Source organism: Cydia splendana, chromosome 10 (assembly GCF_910591565.1).
Source record: "Cydia splendana chromosome 10, ilCydSple1.2, whole genome shotgun sequence".
NCBI classification, from domain to species: domain Eukaryota; kingdom Metazoa; phylum Arthropoda; class Insecta; order Lepidoptera; family Tortricidae; genus Cydia; species Cydia splendana.
This window is the reverse complement of record NC_085969.1, coordinates 16,116,291-16,123,885: the sequence shown is the minus strand read 5'-3', so window position 1 is coordinate 16,123,885 and position 7,595 is coordinate 16,116,291.

The following is a 7,595-nucleotide window of genomic DNA, read 5'->3' as shown; positions in this document are numbered from 1 at the left end:
ATTTTTATATAATATGTATGCTAGTTTTAAGGTATTTATGTATGGGCCATTAGTTGCCTGAAATAAAGATTTTCATTTCATTTCATTTCATTACACAATTTTTAACAATATGTTTTTTTAGTGAAAAGTGAGTAAAATGTCTTTTAAAAACCCGTAGGAATCGGATCAAAAACTAAGTACTTAAGTCCGACTCACGCCACAGATTATACAATAGTTCTTACGAACAGATACTTATCTCTCAAACAAAACGCAAGTAGGTACGTTTTGATACCTACACAAAAATACAATGGAGTGACCTTCAACGCGCCGCTCCCCGCACCGCGCGCACCGGCACAACGCTAGGGTTGCTGACGCTTAGAAATGATAAATAAATAACCACTTAAACAGAGGAGTGAAATAAAAGGAAAGCTAAATCTTAAATTATACCTAATATTCCGATTATGCTTTAGTGTTTGCGAAATAGTCATTTTAAAAGGTCATATGTCCCTGCAGTAACCGCAGTGTTTACGCCGTTTTATAAACCGCGCAATAATCCCAGCAAGAATTAGTTTTAAAACTTCGTGTAATTTAAAACCAGATAGAGATTAATGTTACATAGTAAAGAAAAATAATAGAAACCCCATGAATAAAGGTAATGAGTAGGCACTTTCCGGTGTAAACTTACTGTCGTTAAAATAAACATTTACCAAAATAAATTAAAAATTGACTACCTATTTCAAATAGATAGATATCTAAATCTATACATTTGTCACACATATTAAACATTACATGTTTAATTAAAGAAATTCAATAGTAGGTAGGTACCTACTACCCGCGCGATTCGAACTTTAAGATATCGCGCCGTTAGTTTTCACTAGATATGAAATAGTAAAGATATGTGACGTTCCACGGCAAAAGGTACCTTATGGCGGCTGGCGCTTACGCTTATTATTATCGCCACTCCAATATTCAGTCGGGGCAATGGTACCTTTTGCCGTGGAACGTCACCCACCGTACGTACGTACGTACGTATCTTTACTATTTCTTATCTAGTGCATCTCTAATTCATTTCCCGAATCCCGCCGTCCGTGTAACTATCGTAAAAATTGACAGTGCGGCGCGCGGTGACGTGCGTACGTGAGCGCGTGTGGCAACCAACTGGCTTGCTTTTCTACCGTGAACGAGAGCAGATTCGTAGGTATTAATCCGAGCTCGCGCAGAGAGTTCCATAGGCCTGCTCACGCTTAGCTCCACATTTCTAATAGGTTTTCCTGTCATCTATAGGTAAAGAGCTAATATGTGTATTTTTTTCATAATAAAAAGACCCAGTAGTTTCGGAGATAAGGGTAATGTTAATTTTTTGCCTGTTTTCTTAAATAACTTCTAAACTATTTATTTTAAAATTATGAAAAAAATATATTTGAGATTCTAATTCTAAAATGAGCCCCTTCATTTGATATACAGGGTGGAAAGGCACGACGATCCTTTCCGGAAATGGGAGATAGTTTAGCCTAAGCTCTATATTTTCTCCATAGAAACTATGTTAATATGGGCAACCGTTTCTAAATTATGACCTTTTAAACATCCACGCAAAAAACTACTTTGTTCTAACCCTAACAGGTGACAGGGTCAATGAACTTACTTGTAAACAATCAGTATTCGACAGGAAATTATGCTAATTTGTTGCCATCTAACCATTTTTAGGTCTGCTTACAGCACGGTAAGAATCATTGCAGGATTTTCGCTTTCTTAGTGGTTCCACTTGTTCAATACTTGAATGAAATAGTTATGTTATTCCTTAATATTAATAATACTAACCACAACATTGTTTACAACGACAGTTCAAATGGTGACATTGACAACCACTCAAAAGTACGCAATCGTCTTATAAATATCTCTGGTTTCCTTGACTGATAAAAAGGTTTTAGTTTCTTAACACGTTTCACAAAATTATTTTCGAATAATTGGAAACTATCTAAAATAATTAAAAATAACAAGTAGGTTGTGTTAGTTGCACCAAATGAACTTGCAAAAATGAAATACTAAGAATAAATCAAGAATAAATACTTCTTCAATACCAAACTAACAAACCTTCTTGCGTGGTAGGAAATAGACAAGACGTCTGATGTTTGAAATTAAATTTTCATTGAACTATACTTATTGAATGTCATATTCTTCAAATAAAAATGTTAGATGCTCGTGGCTATTTAAATTTGTGGGGCTGTGTAAAAGATATGGTGTACCAAACCAAACGGAACGTGAAACTGCGGACGAAATGAGACAAAGGCTAATTGGTGCTTTCTGCGGAGGATAAATGACGAAGAGCATACACTATATCGCATGTGCATCGACATACTCGGGTACGGGCTGCGGCGGCGTTGTAATACACGGAGGTACATTTGAACACCGTATGTGAAAAGAAGATAGTATTAAATATTGGAAAAAAGTAATTATCTAAGAAAGTAATAAAATTGTTTGTAATATTTTTGCATGCATTTGATTTATTTGACATTTATGCGTCATTCATACATCATTGCGATACTGTCAACGATCGGAAAAAAGTGTAAAGTCCCGAGCTTTCCCGACGGAGATCCTTAATCTAGCCGTCATGTGCACATGCTATAGGGTTATCACCACAGTTAAAAAGTAGTATTTTTGCAATTTTTATTTTTTACTCAATTAACGATTCTTACCATTACCAATAGTCTCTGTATCACTTAAACGACCTAATACTTCCGGGAAGGATCGTCGTGCCTTTCCACCCTGTATAACAAAGATATAGTTTTTTTTCTTCTATTTATCATTCATCTCAAAAGTGACCCCTTTATTTAAATTTATATTACATATTTACTTTACATGTATGTCTTTGGGTTATAGACAAGTTTCAACTTATTAGTCCAGTAGTTTCGGAGCAAATAGGCTGTGACAGACGGACAGCCAGACACACGAGTGATCCTATAAGGGTTCAGTTTTATTCCTTTTGAGGTACGGAACCCTAAAAATAATGATTATAATAAGTTTTTCACCTTATGCCCATGTGGCGGTCGCAAAACAGCCAAGCCACATATTTTGACTAAGGTGTAGAGTTAGTGAAGGGGCTTGTAGAGTTTGAAGCTTGGCTCGACAAGAGATCTGATAAATGAGAAGAAGAGCCAATATGTAGTCTTTGAGAGCGGCCGCAACAGGTCTTCAGAGTTTCCCGCAATATATCTTAATGGCAGTCCAATGGACCGAGTAACCCAATTTAAATATCTAGGTCATGTTGTTGCGGCCGACCTCAAGGACGACATAGATATTGAAAGGGAACGAAGGGCCTTGTCGGTGCGGGCAAATATGATAGCACGAAGGTTTGCGGGTTGCTCCAGGGGGGTAAAGATCACTCTCTTTAGAGCGTTCTGTACTTCCCTGTATACCTGCAGCCTTTGGGTTCAGTATTCGCAACGGGCTTATAGGGCCCTTCGAGTCCAATATAATAACGCGTTCCGGGTGATGATGGGACTGCCTCGCTTCTGTAGCGCATCAGGGATGTTTGCTGAGGCGGGCGTCGATTGTTTTCAGGCGACCTTGCGTGTGCGCGCCGCATCCCTGGTGCGCCGGGTGCGGGACAGTCCCAACACCATCTTGAGAATGATAGCGGAAAAACCAGACTGTCCCATAATGCTCCACTGTGAGGGACTACATTCCCCTACAAGTGTGATACAGTGGTAGCAAAAATTGAGAGTTTGGCTAGCACTGTATATGTTGTGTCAATTTTAATGTGTATATGTTGTGTTTATGTGTAATTCTTGTAAGTTTATTGTTTATTGTTGTGTATTGCTATGTGTGTACCTAAATCACATGAATGGTGCTGGAGGCGTATGTTGAGGATACCTTGGACCGCCATGCGCACCAATGTATCGATCCTTTCACAGCTTCGTGTCCGGACTCGCCTATCCACAGTCTGCCAGCAGCGCATACTGTCCTACTTCGGCCACATAATGAGGAGGGGAGATGAAAGCCTTGAAAAGCTGATCATTGTTGGAAACACGGAGGGCAAACGAAGCCGAGGACGATCTCCAACAAGATGGAGCGATCAATTAAAAGGGGCTCCATCCTCAACCAACTTTTGCTCGGTTGTCAGAGACGCGATGAACAGGCACCGTTGGAGGCAGATCATAAAGACCAGGTGTGGAGCATCCACATCCACCGATGACCACGATCCTCAGTCATGAGGGAGCGACCACAGAGAGATGTTGTGTTTATGTGTAATTCTTGTAAGTTTATTGTTTATTGTTGTGTATTGCTATGTGTGTACCTAAATCACATGAAATAAATAATTTTGAAATTTGAAATAACTTTTTAACAGTGCGAGTCTTAGGCTTATGGTTTCGTCTTAGCAACATTTTACATGAAAATGTTTTTGGTGGGATAATTTTTTACAGTATAAATATTTATTCGTAACAGTTAGTATTATCTTTTAACATGATTTTTACTGTACATCTGGGCCCTATTTCACCAACGTGACAGGTGCGACATTTGTCGACATCACTGTTACTGACGTCACAGGCCTTTATAGGCTACGGTAACCGCTTACCATCAGACGAGCGGTGTGGTTGTTTGCCACCAACCAGTGTTGGGCGTAACTAATTACTCGTGTAATTTAATTACATGTAATTAATTACTCGTGTAATTTAATTACATGTAATCAAAATGTTTGTAATTTAATTACATAAAATTTAATTACATGTAATTAATTTTTCTGTGTAATTTGCAATTGTGATTACATTAATTAGTAATTAAATTATTCAATTACTTTTCATTTACCTTTTTAATAATATGCAAATATGAACAAATTTACTTGTAGTAATTATAAAGAAAAACTTTTAAGAATTCCATTATACGCTGGATAACGTTATAACATATTTTTTATCCCTGGAATCATACCTTTACAGGGTACTATGTGACAAACCACGTTGAATATGGCGGTCGGCGCTTACGTCGCGTAGCACCGCATTAGTTTGCACGATGCACATCCCTGGTGCGCCGGGTGCGGGCCAACCCCAACCCTATCCTGTGTGTGATAGCGGACAGACTTGACTGCCCGTATATGAGACACTGCTGCGAAATGCATGTTTCCAGCAGTGTATATATATTGTAATAGTTAATTAGGTACTAACATTAGGAACGTAAGTCTACTAACAAATCTGTATGAGTCCATAGTTGCTCGAAATAAATATTTTTCATTTCATTTTCATTTCATTAGTATTAGGGCGCCGGTAATAATGACGTAAGTGCCGACCTAAGGTGCCTTTCGGGTTGGACTGTAGCAAAGGGGGGCTGGGACTTGGACAATTGTCACAAGAAATACGACAGTTGTCACGAAATTCCGACACAGAACTCATTTACTGTCATGAATTACCGAAAGTTCTTTGAAATCTTGTGTCAATTGTCATCATTATCATCATAAACATCACAAGAAAGATACCTGTTTTTTGCCGATATAATAAAGTTTTTTTTTAATAATACAATGATAGTGACAAACAGGAATAAGGCCCGTCCGATGGTAAGCTATAACCGTAGCCCATGGATGCCTGTGACGTCAGCAACAATGTCACGTTGGTGAAATAGGGCCCTGGTGCTACATTACGACACCGGTGCTATAATAAGCACATTAAAACACTCCCTTTGGCCGTGTTTTAAAATTCGTCATTCGTTGCAAAATTTCAATTTTTCGCACTTCTATCGTAAATAACTACCTATGTATTAATAAAAAAAGTTACCTATATAAGTAAGTAGTTACTGCCTTTAAAAAGTATAAGTGTCTAAATGTTATTAGACTTTTTGATTCTTTAAAACGTCTTTAGGTCAATAAAGCAAGTGAAAAATTATTAGAGTTAGACCAAGAAAAGTCTGCAGCGATTTGGACAGCCCACGCAGTGAAGGTGTTATTTATAAGTCATAATTTCACAGAAGTTTCTTCAAATTGGCCTTATTAATGAGAGATTAAAAATATTCTAAATTATCTAAAAATATTTTAATCTATTATTTCATCTCATACGTTCAATAAGGCCCGGGACTGGACCTTTTTACCTGCACTGACAGTGGATCTTCTTAGCAACAAGTACACATTCAGAATAATAGGGAGCAACTGCTATTTTTGAATGCTGGGCCTTGTTACCCGCCGGGCCTCATATGCCTGCACCTCACCTACCTTATTTATTTGTTTTACAAGGGGAAAATTTGTTGATTAATCATGCTAATATTGATACCCAAACAAGCGAAACATTCTAAAATTGAACCACAAGCGTAGCGAGTGGTTCGTAAAGTTGAACCTCGAGCGTAGTGAAGGTTTCAAGGGACGAGGGTTAAATAAAATGTTCACTACATCAGCTCGTAAAGGCCCTCTTGATTGTTCGAAACGGATAAGAAGAGTGGCATTTAATTTGATGCAAATTTTGAGTTGTTTCCGTAGGTATACTCGTAAAGCTCAGTTGGTTGGTAAAATTGACTTTAAAATGATAAATATTGAATAACGTTACTTTGAAATTGATTTAAATGATAAAGTAAATATTATCGGAGATATATATATCGGATATCGCTCTTAAACAAAAAATATATGTCGCTAGTCATTTATAACCTAAAAGCGCCAAATTACGCAAAATTATATTGAAATGACACCTGTCTATTGAATTTGAAGAATACTTTAACAAGGCTGGTTATCTGTATGACAATGCACCTAAAATAATTTTCAAATGTATCTATTATTTCTATACTTAACACGATAACGAATTCTACGTAAACCAAACCGCGGGCAATCCCTAGTACATATAGAAATAAATAAGTGTAGGTAAGTTTCCATTAGTGTACCTACTATTAACAATATAACTATTTACCATTGATAATAATTTTATAAACGTTTTGCGTATTTTTTACGGGCACCGCGCTAATCGCTAGCCCGCCACCGTCGATCGCTGCCTCCTGCCACGCGCGAAAACGCCGCGCGTTTGAAATGTAACTCAATATAAGCGCGGAATGCATACTTACGTATCAGTATTTAGTGTCGCCGTGATTTTATATTTCTAATATTTTGTGTGGGAACTAAGATCTTTATTATGACCGTGTAATATTAACTCTACAAACTTTAATTCAATATTGGCTATACTGCTTAACCAGAAATCAATATCTAGACAAGCACATTGTCTACATTTCTAATTTTTTACAAGTATACTAAGTTGCTAGATAATATCGTAATTTTACAATATCAGCTACTTTAATTCTTTATTGACAAAGTAATTCGTGTTTTTACGTTCACCAGAAAGCAGCTGTTCCAGATTTCTAAAAACCGAATATTGTGAATAAATTAAAGTGTTATTGAACATGTTACAGTTTTTTGTAACTTTAATTTTATATTTACATAGTTATTTAGCAAAATTGAAATATTTAAATATGGCCGAACGCTCCACCTATAATTTTCTAATATTTTACATAAATGTTATTTAACATGCATGCAATAACATATCAAAAAAGAAAAAACTTTAATGTTATCAAAACCCATTTTTGTTCCACCGCTGGTCTATATATAGACCAATAGTGGGACCGGATTTTTGCACTAAAAGTTTTGATAATTCTAAAGATGA